This window comes from Schistocerca piceifrons, chromosome 4 (genome assembly GCF_021461385.2).
Source record: "Schistocerca piceifrons isolate TAMUIC-IGC-003096 chromosome 4, iqSchPice1.1, whole genome shotgun sequence".
Classification (NCBI taxonomy): Eukaryota; Metazoa; Arthropoda; class Insecta; order Orthoptera; family Acrididae; genus Schistocerca; species Schistocerca piceifrons.
Window position 1 is genome coordinate 159,284,671 of NC_060141.1, and position 26,379 is coordinate 159,311,049.

The following is a 26,379-nucleotide window of genomic DNA, read 5'->3' on the forward strand; positions in this document are numbered from 1 at the left end:
TTTGAAGAGGACGTCTATCGTCACGTAGAAGAAAACCTGATGACGAATACGCGAAACATTGCCCTACCATGTGCCCCTGTAGAGCACGCTGGTCAAGGCTTATTCTTTCCGCTGAGCATACCGTGACACAGGAGATCTGAACGTTATCCGATTTTCAAACACACCTGTATCCAAACCGTGCATTTCCGGTCATGAATCCTTGTCAAAACTTTATCTACTGTCTCCTCTATAACAGCTAAAAAGGCTGTACCAGGAACTGTGAAACACCTGCATATGTTTAGGAAATGTTGTTAACATCAGAGACTGTTCATTTCTTATAATAAGTCCAGAAAACTGGAGAGGAAAGGTACACAGATCTTGTGATGAATTATCATGAATAGTCGGTTATTTCTGGAGCTCAGGATTCAGTTGTGCATCTAAAATTAATTAATTAACTATGAATTTATTTAATGTCTTAACTTTAAGCTACAGGTGCCCCGATACCTGCTATAAGAAACCCGTTCTAAGCTCGATGGGAAGCATGGAAACACTACAACCAGTGTGACAAAACCTAGTTAAGACTTAGTGTTCAAACCATAAGCATATGGTTGATGACTTTTATACCTGAATCGTAATACTGCGGATACCACATGAAATCTGTTTTACGACATATTTCAGTCTATAATCGTTTTACAATTGCTATTTTTCGGTCGGCCGCCGTGACCGAGCGGTTCTAGATGCTTCAGTCCGGAACCACGCTGCTGCTACGGTCGCAGGTTCGAATCCTGCCTTGGGCATGGATGTGTGTGATGTCCTTAGGTTAGTTAGGTTTAAGTAGTTCTAAGCAAGGGGATTGATGACCTCAGATGTTAAGTCCAATAGTGCATAGAGCCATTTAAGCTATTTTCCACAGAAAATTCAGAGTCAAATTATCAAAGTTCGATTAATTTCTACAGATAAATATAGTTTTTACTTCTTCGGTTAGGATGTACCTTTCCTTCGTTTACACGTGACAGATTCTTCTGAAGACTTCTGTACCTGACTAGACTGCTGGCCATTAAAACTGCATCAGCAGGAAGGAGAGTAAATAACAAAATTTTACGTGGGTAAATCAATTATTATCATCAAAGTAGTTACAAAAGTTTATTGCAGTCAAATAGGAAATTTACAAGAACATCATTTTTCGACATAGTCTCCTTGCGCTTCAACGCACTTGGTCCATCGTTTTACAAGCTTCCTGATGCCCTCATAAATGAAGATTCTTGGTTGGGCTGCGAACCAGGAATGCACCGCTTCTTTCATTGCTTCGTTCGAGGCAAATCGACGGGCTCTCACTGCCTGTTTAAGTGGACCAAACAAGTGATAGTCAGAAGGGGCAGGATCGCGACTATTTGGAGGATGATCTACTACTTCAAATTTGAGTTTCTGGAGCGTTTCAGCAGTGTGGGTAGCAGTATGCGGACAGACACTGTCATGCCACAACAAAACACCTTTTGACCGCAATCCTGGGCGTTTGCTTCGAATTGCAGGCTTGAGCCTGGCAGTGACGTACACTGTTCATTGTTGCGCCCCTTTCCCCATAATGTTCCAGCACTGGACCTTGTACGTCCCAAAAAACCGTAAGCATCAGATTTCCTGCAGACGGTTGGGTCTTGAACTTTCTCTTGCACGGCGAATTTGGATGTTTCCATTCCATACTCCGCCGTTTACTCTCCGGCTCGTAATTATGGATCTACGTTTCGTCACCAGTAATGATCCTGTCTAAGAAGTTGTTCCCTTCGTTACCATAGCGATCCAAATGTTTTTTGCAGATGTCCAAGCGCGTTTGTTTATGCAACTGTGTGAGTTGTTTTGAGACCCATCTTGCACAAACTTTATGAAACCCAAGTCTGTTGTGGATGATTTCGTAGGCAGAACCATGACTAATTTGCATACGATGTACCACGTCGTCAATAGTTAATTCTCTGTCTAAGAGAATCATTTCACGTGAACGCGAAATGGTTTTTTCATTTGTGGTGTCAAACGGTCGTCCGGTTCCTTCGTCGTGCGTAACACTTATGCGACCATTTCGGAATTTTTCAATCCATTCGTAGACACTCCGGTGTGGCAAAACAATGTTCCCGTACTGTACTGAAAGTCTTCGATGAATTTCGGCCCCTGATACGCCTTCCGATCACAAAAAACGGATCACTGAACGTTGCTCTTCTTTGGTGCAAATAGACAGCGGAGCAGCCGTAATTAACAGCACGGTAGCGATAACGAAACAAACCTAGCAGCTTGAAAATTGCAAAGATATAACAACAAATAAACAAAGCATGTGTCATCAACGTAGAACGAGAGCACTATCAAAATAAACAAAAATATAACTAAACTGTGGATAATAATTGACTTACCGTCGTATTTATTATGCATATGCAGTACAGTAGGAACAATTCATGATTAAATTTGCTTGTGATTTGGAGGTGAAAAAGGTTGGCTCTTCTATAACACAGTGACTCTATCCAGGCAGGCATCGAGTCGATGACCGATACTGGTACGTAATTCCACTCTGCTATGTCAGAGTTGACGGCTGACACTGTTACGTCTTTCCATGCTGCTCCTACTCTACGTCAGAGTCCTAAGGGACCAAACTGCTGAGGTCATCGGTCCCTAGACTTACACACTACTTAAACTTACTTACGCTAAGAACAAGAAAATGGTTCAAATGGCTCTGAGCACTATGGGACTTAACATCGGAGGTCATCAGTCCCCTAGAACTTAGAACCACTTAAACCTAACTAACCTAAGGGCATCACACACATCCTACCCGAGGTAGGATTCGAACCTGCGACCGTAACAGTTGTGCCGTTACGGATTGAAGCGCCTAAAACCGCTCGGTCACCGCGGCCGGTTAAGAACAACACACACACACACACACACCCATGCCCGGGGGAGGACTCGAACCTCCGGTGGGAGTACGTCAGAGTCGATGGCAGGTACTATTATGTCATTCAATAATGCTATATGTCAGAGTGGATGGCAGTCACTGTTACACCATTTCATGTTGCTTCATCTCTATATCATATCGATGCCAAATACTGGTATATCATATCTTGCTGCTTCATCTCTGTGTCAGGGTTGATGGCAGATACTGTTATGTCATTCCATGCTGCTTCATCTCTACGACAGAGTTGATGGCAGATGACGGTACGTCATTCCATGTTGCTTCATCCAGTGTCAGAGTTCATCAGTTACAATGACTGGCAAGTGGTGGTGTGCCAATATCTTAACAACCAAAAGTTTGGAAGAGAGATCCGGGGAACTTGGTGGGCAGAGTAGAATTTGAACACACTCCTTATAGAGGCGGCTGAGGGCACACGGTCTGGTATTATCTTGTTGGAAGATAAAATCACAGCGACTTCGAAGACAGAACACAGCCGCCAGCCTTAAAACGTCAGAAATATAACACCTACTGTTCAAATTACCAACTATGTGAACCATTGGTGATAATGATGTGTACCCAATAAGACAGCACACCATCATGCAACCTGGCAGCGTTCATTCTCCTCGGAGCTTTGGAGCTTCCACACATGGGAATCTCCATCACGATGCTGTATGCAGAACCAAGGATAGTCTGAAAAAAAGATGTGGTGCTACTACTGTATCGAGTATTGACGTTGAACCCATCCGTGTCAGTGTGCCGCTCTCTACTGCTGCAACAAGAAAAGGCGTGACAGTGATAGATGCGCTGACAGTTGGTGTCCCTGACGTCGTTGCACTCTCCAGATGCATACGTTTCAGACAAGCCCTTTTCCTGAGTCTACGAATGTGACAGCATTGTACGATGCTGCATGGCACAACGAACAAAATGGCTGTTGTCTTAAGCACATGGGGCAGCTGTGGTCCTGAACTGGAAAAATTTGTTGTAATGTCTTATGGGACCAAACTGCTGAGGTCATCGGTTCCTAATCTTGTTGTTGTTGTTGTCTTCAGTCCTGAGACTGGTTTGATGCAGCTCTCTATGCTACTCTATCCTGTGCAAACTTCTTCACCTCCCAGTGCTTACTGCAACCTACATCCTTCTGAATCTGCTTAGTGTATTCATCTCTTGGTCTCCCTCTACGATTTTTACCCTCCACGCTGACCTCCAATGCTAAATTTGTGATCCCCTCATGCCTCAGAACATGTCCCACCAACCGGTCCCTTCTTCTTGTCAAGTTGTGCCACAAACTCCTCTTCTCCCCAATTCTATTCAAAACCTCCTCATTAGTTATGTGATATACCCATCTAATCTTCAGCATTCTTCTGTAGCACCACATTTCAAAAGCTTCTATTCTCTTCTTGTTCAAACTATTTATCGTCCATGGCTTCCGTACACGGCTACACTCCATACAAATACTTTCAGAAACGACTTCCTGACACTTAAATCTATACTCGATGTTAACAAATTTCTCTTCTTCAGAAACGCTTTCCATGCCATTTCCAGTCTACATTTTATATCCTCTTTACTTCGACCATCAACAGTTATTTTGCTCCCCAAATAGCAAACCTACTTTACCACTTTAAGTGTCTCATTTCCTAATCCAATTCCCTCAGCATCACCCGACTTAAGTCGACTACATTCCATTATCCTCGTTTGGCTTTTGTTGATGTTCATCTTATATCCTCCCTTCAAGATACTGTCCATTCCGTTCAACTGCTCTTCCAAGTCGTTTGCTGTCTCTGACAGAATTACAATGTCATCGGCGAATCTCAAAGTTTTTATTTCTTCTCCATGGATTTTAATACCTATTCCTAACTTTTCTTTTGTTTCCTTTACTGCTTGCTCAATATACAGATTGAATAACATCGGGGACAGGCTACAACCTTGTCTCACTCCCTTCCCAACCATTGTGTCCCTTTCATGCCCCTCGACTCTTATAACTGCCATCTGGTTTCTGTATAAATTGTAAATAGCCTTTCGCTCCCTGTAAGAGAGTATTCCAGTCAACATTGTCAATAGCTTTCTCTAAGTCTACAAATACCAGAAACGTAGGTTTGCCTTTCCTTAATCTATTTTCTAAGATAAGTCGTAGGGTCAGTATTGCCTCACGTGTTCCCACATTTCTGTGGAATCCAAACTGATCTTAAAGCTGCATGCCCTCGGGAAAAATTACGGCGGTAGTTTCCCCTTGCTTTCAGCCGTTCGCAGTACCAGCACTACTTAATCTATCTTAAACTAACTTACGACTAAGAACAACACACCCACCCATGCCCGAGGGAGGACTCGAACCTCCGACGTGGGGAACCGCACGGACCGTGACAAGGCGCCTCTGACCCGCGCGGCAGGACTGAACTCATTGCTATCATATTTGCATACCAGTCATGGATTTCCAACTAGTGCGTGCAGCAATATAGTAAAGCAATGAACTGTAGTCTCCACAGACCACCATCCAGTGTGCTAGTATACGTTTCTCTACTTTCTCTTTCTTACACGAGGCATAAAACGATCTTCTCGCAACTGTCATAAATATGAATGCAATTTATGAGTGAGGAACCCTCTTGATAATCTTTCCAAGTATACATGATATTTATCATGTTGCTATTACCTGCTTCGGGCAGTTGTACTGAAATGTCAGTTTGACGTCTGCTGTGTGCTGTCTACATGGTGTTGCAAAATTTAACGGCTAGCGGCGTGTGTACAATGAAAGTTACTGTACAGTGAAAGGCGGAGTCTACTCTGCAACAATGCTAATCTCTCTCCTTCCTATTACATTTTAGTGTGGAATGAGGGGATGGAATGACTGTATGTATCCTTTTACATTCTTAGGCTTGTCTCTCTTGTTCCCATCTCGACTATAAATATGTGTTGGAGGGAGTACTATTCTTGCACATGCTATATCAAATACCAATTTTCTAAATTAACCTAATAAGTTTTTGGTAGAAAGAGTCACTTTTCTTACAATGGCCCTCGTTTAAATCTCCTAGACATCATTATTTGGCCTTCAGAAGGCCTATATCAACATGTTATACTCGTCTTGGCTCTGAATCCCTTCGAGACATTTGCCAAGTCCAGTAGACAAGCACCCCAAATACTCATACAGTTTTCTAGATCTGATCGAAATCCTTAATAGATGAACAGCAATTTTCCAAAACTCGGACACCACTGCCTTCCGTTTGTCTTCCCCTTTGCCGGCCGCGGTGGCCGAGCGGTTCTAGGCCCTTCAGTCCGGAACCGCGCGACTTCTAGGGTCGCAGGTTCGAATCCTGCCTCTGGCATGGATGTGTGTGATGTCCTTAGGTTAGTTAGATTTAAGTAGTTCTAAGTTCTAGAGAACTGATGGCCTCAGATGTTATGTCCCATAGCGCTCAGAGCAATTTCAACCATTTTATCTTCCCCTTTACAGATCCTGTGTATTCATTCACTTACACTGAAATACATTCGTTATAAGTGTAGCGACGAATTTCATAACTCGATCCAAATTAAGTTCCTGCACGGAATAAAAATGGAAGAGATTAACAAAATCAGAGAAATTACTAGTATTTTGTAGATCTGAATGCATTATTTCCCATTCTTCTACCTTTATCATCGTAGTAATTGTAGTGGGAATCCTCTCTGAGCTGTCTGTAACAGTCCCACCAGTAGTCTCGAAGTAAATGAGTAGAGTGTCTCTGCTTCTTAGTTTTGCACCCTCAGTCACTGGAAGGAAACTGGTGGCACTTGGGAAGACAACAGTAGTATATTCTTCACGAGATCTTTGTGGGCTACAAGGAAAGGTGGCCCTCAAATATACAGCTTGAGTCATTTGCTTTAGTTAGGAGTTCAGTTCTGGAGGTGAAGGATGCAGACTACACCAGTCACTGTGCAGTTTGCTTAGGTGAGACCTAGCCATACACTGCGTGTGATATGCTTTCTAATAACACAGTGTCGTATCCGTGGCCTGTTATAGATAGCCAGTGCAGTATTTATTCATTCTGCCCACTTCCTAATTAGTGACCCAGTTCTTCAGGAACGACTGGAATTTGGGAACTGAAATATGCAGCAGTATTATTCTTATACAATCAAAACTTGACATCAAATGGCCAGAAAGTGGATAGGTTACTTTGTAGATACTAGTATTTGAACCAGTGGGTGGTCAGAGATGTCTACCCCACGCCTAATGTAACAGAGACCTTAGACAATGAAGGCCAATCCCATTATTTTACAACTCTGGATCTACACTGAAGAACCAAAGAAAATGGCACACATGCCTAATATCGTGCAGGGCCACCACGAGCACGCAGAAGTGCCGCAACACGACGTGGCATGGGCTCAACTAACGTCTGAAGTGCTGCTGGAGCCAACTGACGCCATGAATCGTGAAGCGCTGTCCATTAATCGGTAAGAGTACGAAGGGGTGGAGATCTGAACAGTACGTTGCAAGGCATCCCAGATATGCTCTATAATCTCCATGTCTGTGGGAGTTTAGTGGCCAGCGGAAGTGTTTAAACTCAGAAGAATGTTCCCGGAACCACTCTACAGCAATTCTGGACGTGTGGGGTGTCGCATTGTCCTAGAATGGACATGAGTGGATACAGGTGATCAGACAGGATGCTTAAGTACGTGTCACCCGTTAGAAACGTATCTAGACATATCAGGGGTCCCATATCACTCCAAATGAACACTCCTCACACTATTACAGAGCCTCCACAAACTTGAACAGTCACCTGCTGACATGCAGAGTCCATGGGTTCATGAGATTGTCTCCATACCCATACACGTCCATCCGCTCGATACAATTTGAAACAAGAATCGTCCGACCATGTAACTTGTTTCCAGTCATCAACAGTCCAATGTCGATGTTGACGGGCCCAGACGAGGCGAATGTGTCTTGCAGTCATCGAGAGTACACGAATGGGGCTTCAGCTCCCAAAGCCCAAATCGATGATGTTTCGTTGAATGTTTCGCACTGAATTCTGCGGCAATTTGTGGAAGGATTGCACTTCTTTCACGTTGAACGATCGTCTTCAGTCGTCGTTGGTCCCTTTTTTGTAGGATCTTTTTCCAGCCTCAGCGATGTCGAAGATTTTCTGTTTTACCGGATTCCTGATATTGACGCTACACTCGTGAAATGGTCGTATGGGAGAATCCCCACTTCACTGCTGCCTCGGAGATGCTGTGTCCGATTGCTCGTGCGCTTACTGTAACACCACGTTCAAACTCATTTAAGTCTTGATAACCAGCCATTGCAGCAACAGTGACCGATCTAACAACTGCGCCAGACACTTGTATTTTATAGGCGTTGTCGACCGCAGCGCCGTATTCTGCCTGTTTACTTATCTCTGTATTTGAATAGCATCTCTATACCAGTTTATTTGGCGCTTCAGTGTAGCTACTTCTCAAGCCACCGTACTACACGTGGCGGAAGGTACCCTGTACCACTAGCCATTGTTTCCTTTCCTGCTCCACTCCCCTACAGAGAAAGGGAAAACTAATTGTCTATATGCCTCCGTATGAGTCCTAATTTTTCGTATCTTATCTTCGTGGTCTTTAAACGCAATGTCTGTTGGCGGCAGTACACTCGTTTGGCAGTCAGCTTCAAATACTGGTTCTCTAAATTTTCTCAATAATGTTTCTCTAAAAGAACGCCTCGTTCCCCTCGTAATGTTTCCCGAAGCATTTCCGTAACACTTAGATGTTATTCGAACCTACCGGTAACAGATCTAGTCTGAATTACTTCGAAGTCTTCCTGTCTGGTACGGTTCCCAAACACTCGAGCAGTACTCAAGAATAGGTCGCACCAGCGGTCTCCTTTACAGGCGAACGACTCTTTCCTAAAATTCTCCTAATAAACCGAAGTTTCCCATTCGCCTTCCCTACCACAGTTCTCACATACTCGTTCCATTTCATACCACTTTGCAACGTTTCGACCAGGTACGAGGGTTCTCCAGAAAGTAAGTTACGATCGGTCGCGAAATGGAAACCACAGTGAAAACCAAAAATGTTTTATTTGCAACAGGTAGGTGCACCTTCCACCTACTTCTCTAAATAGTCTTCGCTCCAACTTCGAGTTCTGTCGTAGTGTTGTATCAACTTTCCAATATCCTCGTCATAGAAAGCAGCCACCTGTGCTTTTGGCCAGTTATCTGCACTGGTCTGCAGCTCGTTGTCTATGGAAAAATTTTGTCTTCATAGCCAACGGTTCTTGAGAGCAGAGGTGAGACTCAGGTGGAGCCTATTACGGACTGTATTGTGGGTGATTAAACACTTCTCATCGGAAATGCTGCAGGAGCGTCTTCATTGCCCCTGCAGTGTGCGGCCGAGAACTGGCATGAAGAAGGAACTGCTCGACAGTTGTGTTGTGTGGGCTGCATGACACAGGCGAACTCTCTAACCAGGCCCTCATACTTGGCAGGAGACGCTATTCCCTACGCATCTTTAAGTGCTCACTCTTCACTCAAAACTGAAAAGAGCGACACGACACGGTCGATGGGCATACTAGAGACACTGCCCAACACATCTGTAAAAAGCTATTCCGGATTTTCCCAGTTGTTTCCATTTCACGACCGATCGGAACTTACTTTCTGGACTACCTTCGTATTTAAACGACTTGACTGTGTCAAGCGGGTCACTAGTAATACAGTAATCGAATATTACAGATCTGTTCTTCCTCCTCATTTTTCTACATTTAAAGCTAGCAGCCATTCATCACACCGACTGGAAATTGTGTCTTAGTCTTCTTGTATGTTCCTACAGTCATTCAGCTTCGCCACCTTACCGTACACCACAGCATCTTCAGCAAACAGTCGCAGATTTCTGCCCAACCGTGTCATCTAGCAGTAACATTCTCCTAGCCTTCTTTACTGATTTATGAACTTTCGTAATCATAGTTGTTATAATGATATCACGATCGCTAATCCCCGTTTCTATACCGATATTGTCTTCGAGGTACAGCCTATTTGTAGCTACAGGGTCTAAGATATTTCCATTGGTTGTGTGGTGCCGAGATTGCTGTTTAAGACAGCTTTCAGAAAACGGTTCAAAAGTATTTCGCATGACTGTCTGTCTGCAACCCCCACACCGTGAATCCGTAAACATCCCAGTCTATACGCGGTAGCTTAAAGTCCCCTCCATCTAGTATTGCATGATCTGGGTATTTACGCGCTATTGACCGTAGACTGTCTGTAAATGACTCTTGAGCTGTCACAGTGGAATCGGGTGGCAAGTAAAAACATCAAACAATTAACTTGGGTTCATCTACACCTGTTATATGCGACTAGATAACTTCACTATCACGCTCAACTTCGACCTCAATAGAGACAATATTTTTGTGAACTGCAATGAACACTCCCCCTCCTATGGCTCTGATCTATTTTTCCGATACATGTTCCATGACTCGCTAATTATCTCAGAGCCTTACATTTTGGATTTCAGCCAGCTCTCGATTCCAAGAATAATCTGAACACGAGAACTTTCTTGAAGGGCAGTAAATTCGGGAAATGCTCCCAGCAAAAGGCAGAAAAGCCACCGATTTGCAGGTATCTTCTGGTGGTTCAGGCGTAGGTCCAAACTGGAAAGCACGACGGATCTGTTTATCTGTATAGCCAGTGTCTTTATTAGGAACGTTGTTTGACTTCCCTTGCTGCCTATCTATTGGCGTGTGTTCAGCAAAGCGCCTTTCTGTTTCCTTGGTGTAGTGCACTGCTGACCTATCAAGGGGAGTCCAGCAAATCCCCACACGATAACGCAGGTCTATAAATCTGCAGCCAAGACCGTCACAGAGTCGACAAACCCTTTCGGGTCCAAACCAAAGGACACTGATCAACTCTTTCAATTAACCATACGTTCATAATCGTTAGAGATAAACTTGATTAGGTTATGGGTAAAGAATGTAGCATGCATATGAGATAAAAGAAAATAACATCAATGAAGTTGGTTTCCCATGCAATGCTTCTCCTAGCCATGCTTATATGATAAACAAGTAGCAGAAAAGGAATCAGCTGGAATAAGTGAAGCCTAGTTAATCATTACAATTGAAACTTCTTGAGAGGTGGCTGAGACAGACATCTTTCATGGTATCCATGAAAAGTAGTGTCACTGAGGCAAGCGACAACTGGTGTTTACACCACTCTCGACCGGAAACTGTGTCGTCAGACGAGAGGTACTTCATCAGCTGTGTGTTGTTACAATCCGTTTAAAGTGAGTTGCATGTAAAACATCCACTTAGTCTAACGTTAGTAACGCGTACATCATTTGCAGGTGTGCAGTACTATTTATTAATGAATAATACGTCGATAGGGCATTAATTTATGGCCAGTGGACGGCACACACACTAATGAAATAAATCTTGCAGTGCCAACACAGTTTTTTATCGAGTGTGTCGTAAATTTTCATTAAAATGGTGCACCAATAGCACAAATATGCCTACCTTCAACATTTTTATCCTTTGTAGTTTTAAGTCGTATATCACTAAACTTGTGTCATAAGTATCTGCCATGAATAAAGTTTCGAAAATACGTTTTACTTGGATAAGCCACTCCTCACACACTCATCTAGGTGAGGATGGATTACAAGTATCTTTGTCGAATCTCACGCCTCGTTCTTTATACACATACTTACAGAAAAAAAGAGAAAAAATAACGCGCACCGAGAAGGATTTATCCGAATGGGTTCGGTAGATGTGATGCAAATGTACAGACACAAAAATTATTACAGTTTCAGGCAAACTGGATGATTTATTTAAGACAAAGAGCTTCAAAAATTGACACAGTCAGTAACACGGTGGTCCACTTCTGGCCATTATGCAAGCAGTTATTTGATTGATAGAGTTGTTGGATGCCATTCTGAGGGGTACAGTGCCAAATTCTCTCCAAATCCCGAGCTGGTTGGAGGGCCCAGTCCATAAAGTTCCAACCGTTCTGAGTTGCGGAGAGATCCGGCGACCTTGCCTGCCAAAAGTACTGTTCGGCAAGCACGAAGGCAAACAACAGAAACTCTCGCCGCGCGCGGGCGGGCACTACCTTGCTGAAATGTAAGCCCAGCATGACTTGCCATGAAGGGCAACAAAACAGGGATAGTGTATCGTCGATGTATCGCTGTGCTGTAAGTGCCACGGATGACAGCCAAGGGGGTCCTGCTATGAAAAGAAATGACATCCCAGACCATCACTCTCGGTTGCCTGGTTGTCGGGCCTCTTTGCGAGCGACAGTCAGATCGGTTTCCCGTCGCTGTCAGGAGCGTCTCCAGACACTTCTTCGGCCTCGAATTTAGTTGACTGAAGTAGTATTGTCAAGCCATCCTGGGCACACATTTCAGCATTTGCTCGGACTACCTGCTGAGACGCCGCGAGGTACGAAGTGGGAAGCAACCACGTATATGTGGAGTTGGTAGTACGCGGTCTGCCGGTTCAGGACGGAGGATATGTGTTGGCTGCCTGCCTGTCTGCTCTCCTGATTTTGCTCGCCATGCCTTGCGACCGCCTAGCTTGGGTTGCTGCCTGGTGTATCCTACACGAGCCCTACCGGACGTCCAGCAGAAGTTAAGCAGCCTTGTGTTTCTTTTAAAGACAAGGAGCAAATGTATAAGACTTTTATAACCAATTTTGGTGGCCTCTTAAGTGTGGCCTTAGCGTTTACACTGCCTTTGGGGAGAGCTAATTCTTTTAAATTTAAATAGTTGGCGTTCCCTGTCCTTTGTAATTTGTTGGGGGTTTTATTTGAATTTTCTCTTTGGGGTTCCTTCCTTGTGCTTGGTTAAATGTTTACTTGTATAGCGGGAAGTGACTCCTGGTTAAAACTCGGAGAAGGTGTTTGATGTTACTACCGCCTCCGGCATTCGTCTTTTCAATTAAGTGTTTTCATCCCTTCGAGCGTCCTGGTGTCACTCCTCGTTAATTAATGCTGGTTTATGTGTACTTAATTTTGAATTGGCCATTTGAGTTAATATTTTGGAGCGCAGTATAGCACTAAGGAAACCTCACTGTATACCACCTTGTGCCCCGGTCTAGTACCTTAATTTTCAGTGGCACGAGTTAGCTCCACTACCGGTTTTACTGATGTGCTCCCTTCAAAATCTTGTCTTGCGTAAGTTTGCCCAATGTGTGTCTGGGTACACAGAGATGAACTTTAGTGTGACTTCAGTGCTAGTCAGTTAATGGAATCTTCATTTTGGCTTCGCTTCCACTGAAGAGTTTGAGTGGAGCGTAGTATGTTTGATTTGTTATTCATTTAATTGGTGTAAGTTTGTTTATTTAATGGGGAGCAAGACATTTAAAGACTGTTGGTATTAATTCCCCTAGTTTCTGGGTGTTGCTAATTCGTTCCAAATGGCCAACTACTTATTCAATGGCAAGGCTGTTGATTAGTTGGTTACTGAGAGTACAAATTCACGCTATTTATTTGTTGCCGAAATTGTTAAGGTGTCTGTGTCGTGATTCAATCACTAGCTGCGTGTCTGAGCTGAATTGATATAAACCTTACATTGCCTCCTTAAAATTTGTTGCCAGCAGAAACCCTTAAGAGTGTAACTAGGCTGTTTAGGTTTCTATATTGGAAACGCCACGTAGCGCTCTGTATGCTAATCACTGGCTGTGCTGTGTGCTCCGACCGCGGTGTCTCGCGGTTCTAGGCGCTCAGTCCGGAACCGCGCGACTGCTACGGTCGCAGGTTCGAATCCTGCCTCGGGCATGGATGTGTGTGATGTCCTTAGGTTAGTTAGGTTTAAGTAGTTCTGAGTTCTAGGGGACTGATGACCGCAGCTGTTAAGTCCCATAGTGCTCAGAGCCATTTGTGCTGTATGCAGTCTGTGCTTGGTTGGCATTGTTGTAATATTCGCCAATGTAGTGTTGGGCAGTTGGCTGTTAACAGCGCGTAGCGTTGCGCAGTTGGAGGTAAGCCGCCAGCAGTGGTGGATGTGGGGAGAGAAATGGCGGAGTTTTGAGAGCAGATGATCTGGACGTGTGTCCATCAGAGACAGTAAATTTGTAAGACTGGATACCATGAACTGCTATATATATTATGACTTGTGAACACTGTTAAGATAAATACATTGTTTGTTCTCTATCAAAATCTTTCATTTGCTAACTATGCCTATCAGTAGTTAGTGCCTTCAGTAGTTTGAATCTTTTATTAAGCTGACAGTAGTGGCGCTCACTGTATTGCAGTAGTTCGAGTAACGAAGAATTCATGAAAGGTATAGGTTATTGTTAGTCAGTGCCATTCTTTTGTAGGGATTATTGAAAGTCAGATTGCGTTGCGCTAAAAATATTGGCTGTCAGTTTAGTGTTGATCAGAATAGGTAAAGAGCGAAATGTCTGAGTACGTTCAGTTCTGCTGAGTTGTTTGAAAATCAAATAATGTAAGAGGTTTATCAGCACAGTAATTCATTAATGTTTCTAAGGGGACGTTTCAAGAGAACTAAGTTTTGTCACTGCTTATGTTAACCTTTACTGGGAGCAATATTTCATGTAGTTAAATTTTCTCTTGAAGTATGTATTTCTCTGATGTGATAAACGAGTGATAAAAGAAAAAAAGCAAAGGGGCCTGGGCCTTCCTATTGTTTCCGGTTTGTAACACGTATCACTGTATTTTGTAATCGTCATGATGCAGAGAGCATTGAGACTCACATCGGCGGGAGAGAGGAGCCGCACAAAGTGAGTGAGTGTGTGAATGTATCTGTTTGTGTGTGTGTGTGTGTGTGTGTGTGTGTGTGTGTATGTGTGTGTGTGAGAGAGAGAGAGAGAGAGAGATAGATAGAGAGAGAGAGAGAGAGAGAGAGAGAGAGAGAGAGAGAAGAAAGTGCGGCCAGCGTGAAACGCAAGCCTCGGAGCTGGAAGCAAAAGGTCACCGCAATTGTCGACGTTCCTAAAGATGTTGCGTGAAGTACAGCTGTTATAAGAGGCGGCGGTGGGCGCAGGGAGTTTGCACCTCCTCGCGTTTTGAATAATTGCGGTATACGGCCTCAAAATAGTATTTTCCGGTAGCCGTAAGTCAAGGGACCGGCTCTGGAAGCGGAACATTCCACATGGAGGGTGGCGAACCGGCATTAATCTCGTTTGCGGCGCGGCGAGAAATTTACCTACGCGGCGGTGCGCAGACAAACGCGGCTCGAGGTCGCGCGAGAATGCCGAAGAAGTATGGCGGCCCTAATTGTGGTGGAGGCACAGCTTATAGCGTGTGGGGTCGCGCCGGAGAGCTCGCCGCCCTAACTCAAGGCGTGCACGTGGAATTTAGGGCTGCAGTCCCGGCCGGTCATTTGCGAAGCGGGAGGGGAAGGAATGGAAAGCCGGCAGGGATCGAAACACGCGCACCGCCGTGACCCCTGCGGGTCGAGCGCGGAACTGGACGGGGCTGCGACATTTGCACCTGTCTGGAGACCGCTCTCTCGGCCAGGACTGGGAGGAGGGGAGCTGGTTGTTGCAGCAGTCTGGTTTCCCGCAGCGTGTGACTCGCGTCTTGTAGGGTCTGTGTTGAAGAGCGACCCCTGGAGAAAACTGTCTGTTGCTAACACCCATCTACATCTACATCCATACTCCGCAAGCCACCTGACGGTGTGTGGCGGAGGGGACTTTGAGTACCTCTATCGGTTCCCCCTCCTATTCCAGTCTCGTATTGTTCGTGCAAAGAAAGAATGTCGGTATGCCTCTGTGTGGGCCCTAATCTCTGATTTTATCCTCATGGTCTAAATGCGAGATATACGTAGGAGGGAGCAATATACTGCATGACTCCTCGGTGAAGGTATGTTCTCGAAAATTCAACAAAAGCCCGTACCGAGCTACTGAGCGTCTCTCCTGCAGAGTCTTCCACTGGATTTTACCTATCATCTCCGTAACGCTTTCGCGATTACTAAATGATCCTGTAACGAAGCGCGCTGCTCTCCGTTGGATCATCTCTAAAACTTCTATCAACCCTATCTCGTACGGATCTCGCACTGGTGAGCAATATTCAAGCAGTGGGCGAACAAGTGTACTGTAACCTACTTCCTTTGTTTTCGGATTGCATTTCCTTAGGATTCTTCCAATGAATCTCAGTCTAGCATCTGTTTTACCGACGATCAACTTTATATGATCATTCAATTTTAAATCACTCCTAATGCCTACTCCCAGATAATTTATGGAATTAACTGCTTCCAGTTGCTGACCTGCTATATTGTAGCTAAATGTTAAAGGATCTTTCTTTCTATGTATTCGCAGCACATTACACTTGTCTACATTGAAATTCAGTTGCCATTCCCTCCACCATGCGTCAATTCGTTGCATATCATCCTGCATTTCAGTACAATTTTCCTTTGTTACAACCTCTCGATACACCACAGCATCATCTGCAAAAAGGCTCAGCGAACTCCCGATGTTATCCACAAGGTCATTTCTGTATATTGTGAACAGCAACGGTCCTTCGACATTCCCCTGCGGCACACCTGAAATCACTCTTACTTCGGAAGACTTCTCTCCATTGAGAATGATATTCTGCGTTCTGTTATCTAGGAACTCTTCAATCCAATCACACAATTTGTCTGATAGTCCATATGCTCTTACTTTGTTCATTAAACGACTGTGGGGAACTGTATCGAACGCCTTGCGGAAGTCAAGAAACACGGCATTTACCTGGGAACCCGTGTCTATGGTCCTCTGAGTGTCGTGGACGAATAGCGCGAGCTCGGTTTCACACGATCGTCTTTTTCGAAACCCATGTTGATCCCCACAGAGTAGATTTCTAGTCTCCAGAAAAGTCATTATACTCGAACATAATACGTGTTCCAAAATTCTACAACTGATTGACGTTAGAGCTATAGGTCTATAGTTCTGCACATCTGTTCGACGTCCATTCTTGAAAACAAGGATGACCTGTGCCCTTTTCCAATCTTTTGGAACGCTACGCTCTTCTAAAGACCTAAGGTACACCGCTGAAAGAAGGGGGCAAGTTCCTTTGCGTACTCTGTGTAAAATCGAACTGGTATGCCATCAGGTCCAGCGGCCTTTCCTCTTTTGAGCGATTTTAATTGTTTTTCTATCCCTCTGTCATCTATTTCGATATCTACCACTTTGTCATCTGTGCGACAATCTAGAGAAGGCACTACAGTGCAGCCTTCCTCTGTGAAACAGCTTTGGAAAAAGAGATTTAGTATTTCGGTCTTTAGTCTGTCATCCTCTGTTTCAGTACCATTTTGGTCACAGAGTGTCTGGACATTTTGTTTTAATCCACCTACCGCTTTGACATAAGACCAAAATTTCTTAGGATTTTCTGCCAAGTCAGTACATAGAACTTTACTTTCGAATTTATTGAACACCTCTCGCATAGCCTTCCTCATACTACATTTCACTTCTCGTAATGTTTTTTGTCTGCAAGGCTTTGGCTATATTTATGTTTGCTGTGAAGTTCCCTTTGCTTCAGCAGCAGTTTTCTGACTCGGTTGTTGAATATCCACCCGTATACTCCGCAAGCCATTGCACAACGCATGACGGAGGGTGCGTAGTACCAATTTTATCGGTTCTCTATCCTACTGTATTCGCGTAGGAAGTTCCATGAGGCATTTAGCGTATTATTGCGAATACGAAGATCGGAAAACCCGTTACTGTATGATAACTGCATTGCAGAACAATCACTGGAAGCAGTTCCATTCACAAAATCTGTAGGAGTATGCATACGGAGCGATCTGAAGTGGAACGATCACATAAAATTAATTACGATCCAATCAGTTGGAGTACTGAAATTCATTGGATTAATCCTCAGGAAATGTAGTAGCTTAAAACACTCGCTCGAGAAATATTTGAATACTGCTCGTCAGCATGGGATCCGTACTAGACAGGACTGATAGAGGAAACACAGAAGATCCAAAGAAGAGCAGCGCGTTTCGTTACAGGTTCATTTAGTAAGCGCCAAAGTGTCACAGAAATGATCCAAAGAACTCCAGACGCTGAAATAGAGGCATCCGTTCCTAAAAAATTAACAAATATATTGCTTCCTCCTACATACATCTCACGAAAAGACAATAGAGATAAAATCACAAATATTCGAGACATACTGAGCCTTACCGACAATCGGTCTTCCTGCGAATCATCTGTGACTGGAACAGGAAAGTGGAAAAGTGACAGTAGTATATAAAGTAAATGGCTCTAAGCACTATGGGACTTAACATATGAGGTCATCAGTCCCCTAAACTTAGAACTACATAAACCTAACTAACCTAAGGACATCTCACACATCCATGGCCGAGGCAGGATTCGAGCCTGCGACTGTAGCAGCAGCGCGGTTTCGGACTGAAGCGCCTAGAACCGCTCGGCCACATCGGCCGGCATATATAAAGTACCCTCCGCCATGCTCCCCATGGTGGCTTGCGGAGCAGATATAGATGTAGACACTGAACGAGGGTAAAATCACTGCCTATATGTCTCTGAACGTATCGTAATCTGTCTTATCTTACTCTCATGATCCCGACGCTACATATATGATTGTGACAATCGAATTTCTCTAATACAGCTTTTCACGAGATCTGTGTCGTCTTTCTAACCGACCTGTTACGATCCTATCAGGGTACTGCAGATTTCGATGTCTGTTGTCATACCCTCTTGATAACGACTGCAAGCAACAGAAATGGTCGCACTGGCGTATTTCAGCAGTTTCCTTTCCAGATGCAGAGCTCTTTCCCAGAACCATTCTATCAAATATAAGTCCTTTACTCGCTTTCCTTAAAACTGATTTGACGTGACCTTCCCATTTTATACAGCTACTTAGTGTTAGCCATAAATACTTGTACAATATGATGTATTCAAGAAGTTCACTACTAATCTTGCAAATGAATGTCATCGGGTTTTCTTTCTTTGTTATAGGCAGGAAAAGGTTACAGGACAGTATGGGCTTGGGACAAGGAATGAGAGAGGAGAAAGACTAATTGAGTTCTGTAACAAGTTTCAGCTAGTAATAGCGAATACTCTGTTCAAGGATCACAAGAGGAGGAGGTATACTTGGAAAAGGCCGTGTGATACGGGAAGATTTCAGTTAGATTATATCTTGGTCAGACAGAGATTCCGAAATCAGATACTGGACTGTAAGGCGTACGCAGGAGCAGATATAGACTCAGATCACAATACAGTAATGATGAAGAGTAGGCTGAAATTTAAGACATTAGTCAGGAAGAATCAATACGCAAAGAAGTGGGATACGGAAGTACTAAGGAATAACGAGATGCGCTTGAAGTTCTCTAAGGCTATAGATAAAGGAATAGCTCAGTAGGCAGTACAGTTGAAGAGGAATGGATATCTCTAAAAAGGCCATCACAGAAGTTGGGAAGGAATACATAGGTACAAAGATGAAAAGTGCGAAGAAACCATGGGTAACAGAAGAAATACGTTAGTTGATTGATGAAAGAAGGAAGTACAAAAATGTTCTGGGAAACTCAGGAATACAGAAATACATGTCGCTGAGGAATGAAATAAATAGGAAGTGCAGGGACGCTAAGACGAAATGGCTGCAGGAAAAATGTGAAGACATCGTAAAAGAAATGATTGTCGGAAGGACAGCATACAGGAAAGTCAAAACAACATTCGGTGACATTAAAAACAAGTGTGGTAACATTAAGAACGCAAGGGGAATTCCACTGTTAAATGCAGAGGAGAGAGAGGATAGGTGGAAAGAATACCTTGAAAGCCTCCATGAGGGGGGAAGATTTGTCTGATATGATAGAAGAAGAAAGTGTTAATTTAGAAGAGATAGGGGATCCAGTATTAGAATCAGAATTTAAATGAGCTTTGGAGGACTTAAGAAAATAAGGCAGAAGGGATAGATAACATTCCATCAGAATTTCTAAAATAATTGGGGAAGTGGCAACAAAACGACTATTCAGGTTGGTGTGTAGAATGTATGTCTGGCGACATACCAACTGACTTTCGAAAAAACATCATCCACACAATTCCGAAGACGGCAAGAGCTGACAAGTGCGAGAATTATCGCACAATCTGCTTAACAGCTCATGCATCCAAGTTGCTTACAAGCATAATATAGATAACAATGGAAAAGAAAATTGAGGATGCGCTAAATGACGATCAGTTTGGTAAGGCACGTTCATAGGATTTATCGGCCTGGAAAAAGCGTTCGATAACGTAAATTGCTTCAAGAAGTTCGAAATTCTGAGAAAAGTAGGGGTAAGCTATAGGGAGAGACGGGTCGTATACAATATGTACAACAGCCAAGAGAGAATAATAAGAGGGGACGACCAAGAACGAAGTGCTCGTGTTAAAAAAGTGTGTAAGACAAGGATGTAGCCTTTCGCCCCTACTGTTCAATCTGTACATCGAAGAAGCAATGATGGAAATAAAAGAAAGGTTCAGGAGTGGAATTAAAATTCAAGGTGGAAGAAAATCGATGATACGATTCGCTGATGACATCGCTATCCTCAGTGAAAGTAAATAAGAGTTACATGATCTGCTGAACGGAATGAACAGTCTAATGGGTACACAGTATAGACTGAGAGTAAATCGAAGAAAGTCGAAGGTAATGAGAAATAGTAGAAATGAGAACAGCGAGAAACTTAACATCAGGATTGATGGTCATGAAGTAGATGAAGTTAAGGAAATCTGCTGCCGAGGGAGCAGAATATTCAATGACGCCGGCCGGTGTGGCCGAGCGTTTCTAGGCTCTTCAGTCGTTTGGGTCAACATTTGTAAAACTCTAATTCCTCTCTCTCAAACCCCACCCTATGGGAGAGAGGGAAAGTTTTAGTTTCAGCGAATCAAAATGTACTCAGTAAATAAGTATTTTTTATTTATCCGTAATCATTTTCCACCCAAAAATGGGAACATGGAATTTCTTGACTTACAGCGCCAACTACCAAGAATCAAAACAAATGTTTAAGACAAATTGTAATTAGTGCTTTATGTAGAATCTGATTCTGCAATAAAAAAATGTGGATTCCCATTTGAAATTTTAAAGATGCCTCTCGCCCCATGCCTAGGGGGCTGGAGTGGCGGGCTAATTTTAGCACCAGCAGATGTCCCCCTCGTAAATAAGCAACTTTGGATTCTACACATTTTTTCGTGTGAAGCTTATTTTTCGAGTTATTCTGGTTTGTCAACTTAAAATTTACACCCTGTATAAGGACTGATATGTAGGCAAGGAATTAGTGTGAAATTCGTGTCTTTCCGACAAGTTTTCAGTAAATGCGGAACCATGGCAACATTATTACAAAATGTGTCCAAATAGGACCAACGGACTGTTATTCTTTTCTTCGCTGTCAAAGAACAAACACTCGTAGACTTCCATGGGAGAATGAAGAATAGATAGCATTGGGGCCGCCTTTTTTCCGTCGCTCCTTTGTGACTGAAACAGGAAAGGGAATAATTAGTAGTGTTGCGAGGTACCCTTGGCCGTGCATCATATTGTGATAACGAAATATATATGTACATGTAGATTTAGATGTTAATGTAGATAGGAGGAAGGTCGGAAAATTATCGGCGAAGAACACGTTAACAGAAGGGCTAAGTCACGGTAAATTTGAATGGTGAGACATTTTATCAATATTCGTTGGTTAAATTGGTACCTGGTCCGAGGAACAGGGATGGAAGGACAAACAATGTGTGACCTGCGGTCTTCAGCAGTTTGCACTCGATGAACGCAGGACTGCAACACTCAGCGCAAAGTTCACTTGCTACCGTAGTGCGATCCGTAGTGTTGTGTCTGCTGACTGATGGCAAATATCTTTGTGACTGTTGGTTATTTTATGTAGTGTTGTGTCTGCTGACTTATAGCAAATATGTTTGTGACTGTTATTTTATGTCTCCTGTTTTCGATGTGTACTGAGTACTGTAAATTGCGTTATAGATGCTTAATATGTGTGAGCTTCTGCATAATTGGACTACAAAACAACCGCAAGTAACAGTACTTTGTCCCAAATTTGCAGTTAACTAAATACAAATATCCATCATTAATTTCAAAATTATGTATTTATACACTGTCGGAAAAAATTACAACATCAAGATGTAGCTGCACGACATAAAGTGTAGTTAGTATACGTGTTTCCACATCTGAAAGATGTTGCCTAATCAAATTTCATGCTAGTCGCTTAAGAGTGGCGCTAGTAGCCCAACTATGAGGATGGAAATCAGGTTTGCTTCAAATACACGATGTGGTGGTGGTGAACATTAGTTACCTTTGAGAGTGAACGTGGTGAGTTAATGTTATTGAAGAATGCCTTTAAGGCCACAAAGATGCTATTATCAACACTGAGTTTCAACGAGGTCGTGTAATAGGGCTCCAAGGAGCTGCATGTTCCTTCTCCGGTACTGCAGGAAGACATGGCATGATTGTAGCCACCGTTCATGACTGCTGGCAGCGGTGGTCACAGGGATGTACGGTCCAAGAAGACCGGGCTCCGGGCGGCCACTACCGAGAGGGTAGACCATTGTGTTCAGCAGGTGGCTCTGTCGCACCGTACTGCACCCGCAACCGAAATTTGAGTAGCAGTTGGCACCATAGCGACACAAGGAACTGTTAAAAAATGGTTACCTCGATGACAGCTCCGCGGCAGATACACTGTAGCGCGCATTTCACTGACCCCAAACCACCATCACTTGCGATTTCATTGATGACACGCGAGAACTCATTGGTCGGCAGAGTGGAGAGGTCTGCTGTGTTTTATGATGAAAACTGGTTCTGTCTCGGTGCCAGTGAATGCTGAGTGTTGGTCAGACGGAGGCCAGCTGACGACCAGCATCCAACCTGTCTGCGTGCTAGACGCACTGGATCCACATTTGGCGCTATAGTTGGGGTGTGATTTCGTGCAACAGCAGGAGCACTCTCCAACAGCAGGAGCACTCTCGTGGTTATCCAACACACGTCGACCGCAAAACTGTACCTCAGTCTAGTGATTCGACCCGTTGTGCTGCCACTCGCGAACAGCATCCCAGGAGTGTTTTCCAACAGGATAACGCTCGCCCATAATTCGCTATTGTAATCGAACATGTGCTATAGAGTGGCGACATTTCTTGGCCTGATCGATCGCCAGATCCGTCGCAAAACGAGCACATATGTGACATAATCGGATGGCACTTCCAGTGTCATTCACGAACAGCATTAACCGATCCTGCAATGACCGACTAAGTGCAACAGGCTAGGAACTCCATCCCACAAACTGACATCGGCACCGGTACAACACCATGCATACATGGCCGCATGCTTGCGTTCAACATTCTCGCGGCTACACGGATTATTAATGTACCAGCATTTCACATTTGCAGTTGGTTATCTCGCGCTTGTACACTACTGGCCATTAAAATTGCTACACCAAGAAGAAATGCAGATGATAAACGGGTATTCATTGGGCAAATATATTATACTAGAATTGACATGTGATTACATTTTCACGCAGTTTGGGTGCATAGATCCTGAGAAATCAGTACCAAGAACAACCACCTCTGCCCGTAATAATGGCCTTGATACGCCTGGGGATTTAGTCAAACAGAGCTTGGATGGCGTGTACAGGTACAGCTGCCCATGCAGCTTCAACACGATACCACAGTTCATCAAGAGTAGTGACTGGCTTATTGTGACGAGCCAGTTGCTCGCCCACAATTGACCAGACGTTTTCAATTGGTGAGCGATCTGGAGAATGTGCTGGCCAGGGCAGCAGTCGAACACAAGAGGTGACCGAGACGTGTAACCAATGGCACCCCGTACCATCGCACCAGGTAATACGCCAGTATGGCGATGACGAATACACGCTTCCAATGTGCGTTCACCGAGATGTCGCCAAACACGGATGTAACCATCATGATGCTGTAAACAGAACCTGGACTCATCCGAAAAAATGACGTTTTGCCATTCGTGCACCCAGGTTCGTCGTTGAGTACACCATCGCAGGCGCTCATGTCTGTGATGCATTGTCAAGGGTAACCGCAGCCATGGTCTCCGAGCTGATAGTCTATGCTGCTGCAGACGTCGTCGAACTGTTCGTGCGGATGGTTGTTGTCTTGCAAACGTCCCCATCTGTTGACTCAGGGATCGAGAGGTGGCTGCACGATCCGTTACAGCCATGCGGATAAGATGCCTGTCATCTCGACTGCTAGTGATACGAGGCCGTTGGGATCCGGCAAGGCGTTCCGTATTACCCTCCTGAACCCATAGATTCCATATTCTGCTAACAGTCATTGGATCTCGACCAACGCGAGCAGCAATGTCGCGATACGATAAACCGCAATCGTGATAGGCTACAATCCGACCTTTATCAAAATCGGAAACGTGATGGTACGCATTTCTCCTCCTTACACGAGACATCACAACAACATTTCAGTAGGCAACGCCGGTTAACTGCTGTTTGTGTATGAGAAATCGGTTGGAAACTTTCCTCATGTCAGCACGTTGTAGGTGTCGCCACTGGCGCCAAGCTAGTGTGAATGCTCTGAAAAGCTAATCGTTTGCATATCACAGCATCTTCTTCCTGTCGGTTAAATTTCGCGTCTGTAGCACGTCATCTTCGTGGTGTAGCAATTTTAATGGCCAGGAGTGTATTCACCTGTGATCTTGCAATGTTAATCACTTAAATATGTTACCTAGACAAATGTGTTCCCAAGATTTCATTACTCTACATTAATTAGTTTTTGGTGCTGCAACATTTTCCCGTCAGTGTATATCACAGAAAAGAGAATAGAATAATGCAGTATTTCACAGATCGAAAATAATACGCTTAATGCCTTAATATATGAAAAACGCACTTGAAAATGAGAGTCATTTTTCGATACACGTCCTGCAAGAAGCAAGTAAACGAAACTTGTGACCATCAGCAGCAGCAAATCCATTACAATAGCACAGGTTGGCGGCCGTTATGGCCAAGTGGTTCTAGGCGCTTCAGTCCGGAACCGCCCTGCTGCTACGGTCGCAGGATCGAATCCTGCCTCGGGCATGGATGTGTTCATATGGTTCAAATGGCTCAGAGCGCTATGGAACTTAACATCTGAGGTCATCAGTCCGCTAGAACGTGGAACTACAAAAACCTAACTAACCTAAGGACATCACACACATCCATGCCCGAGGCAGGATTCGAACCTGCGACCGTAGCAGTCGCGCGGTTCCGGACTGAAGCTCCTAGAGCCCCTCGGCCAGCGCGGCCGGCCATGGATGTGTGTGATGTCCTTAGATTAGTTAGGTTTAAGTAGTTCTAAGTCTACGGGACTGATGACCTCAGATGTTAAGTCCCATAGTGCTCGGAGCCATTTGAACCAAGCACAGGTTGATCATCTATTTATTTCTTATTCTTTGATTGCTACGGGTCGCTACCATCCCGCGATTGAAAATTAACGAGTTTATCAGATGCGTGTTAAGATATGGGAAATGGAAGGCTCCCATCAGCTGTGAAAGGAAGTAAGGCTCAGCGATTGGAGCCATCCAGCGCTGCTTTCCACGCCATGGTGCCACTGCGCACCTGTTAGAGCGGCTGCCGGCTGGCCCGAGCGCGCCAGGAAACAGACCTCATACATCGCAGATGAGGCCTGCGTCGGCCGGCCCGTATTTTTACTTTCAAATGCGCGTCCCCACTGCCTACACCTACGGCCGCAGGCGCACTTCCCTCCGGCTGCTGCGATGTTTGCGTAACCTGCCTACACCACTTATAAGTCCTGGTAATTCGTATAATGGGCTATGAAATTAAAAGTTTATTGATATATCAACACAAAACAGCTCGAAGGTCCAACTTGTTTTGTCGCCAGTTGTTTATAGGTTGTAGAACCGATGTTGCAACTAATCTGTGTTCACATCGGCTCTTCAGAAATACTGGGTTCTCTTAATTTAATTGTTCGTTGAATACAGGCGCCGTGTAAGATACCATTCAAAGCTACGCCATAGGGTTTTTCCGATTCACTGTTGTAGACACCAGCTCCGGTTTCCGGATTTGGGATACGTGGGGTTCTGTTCAGCCAGAAGCCGATGCACCCGGTCTCTCTGTTATCTTCTAAATAGGTTGTGGTTGGGGCCTACGAGGCTGGCTCTCATTCCCATCAAGGATAACCTTTGATAAGTGCTGGCGGGAAGCTGAAGAGATGAATGAAAATTTATAACAAGGCAGAAATTCGAAACCAGGTCTGCTGCTAACTATGCTGGATCCCCCGTTTCGTTCGACACTGACGTGGTATTCCCTGTTCTTTTTTTTCTTTTATGGGACTTAACTGCTAAGGTCATCAGTCCCTAAGCTTACACACTATTTAACCTAAATTATCCTAAGGACAAACACACACACACCCATGTCCGAGGGGGGACTCGAACCTCCGCCGGGACCAGCCGCACAGTCCATGACTGCAGCGCCTGAGACCGCTCGGCTAAGCCCGCGCGGCCGTGGTATTCTGACCGGTGCGAGAGCCTCGGCAGTGCCCTTCGAGTTTAGGCTGAGGCATGAATGAGAACTGGGATGGAGGAGGGAGGCATGCTACAGTAGTCTGTGCAAGGGTCCGAACAATTGTGCCAGGGTGGCGTAGTGGTTAGCGTTTC

The 26,379-nt window shown here is 44.4% G+C and overlaps 1 protein-coding gene across 1 annotated transcript in view; it reads right to left on the minus strand.

Annotated features, from left to right (window-relative positions):
• LOC124795690 overlaps positions 1 to 26,379 on the minus strand; it is a 371,675-nt gene that overhangs the window by 44,816 nt on the left and 300,480 nt on the right. The window lies entirely within an intron of this gene.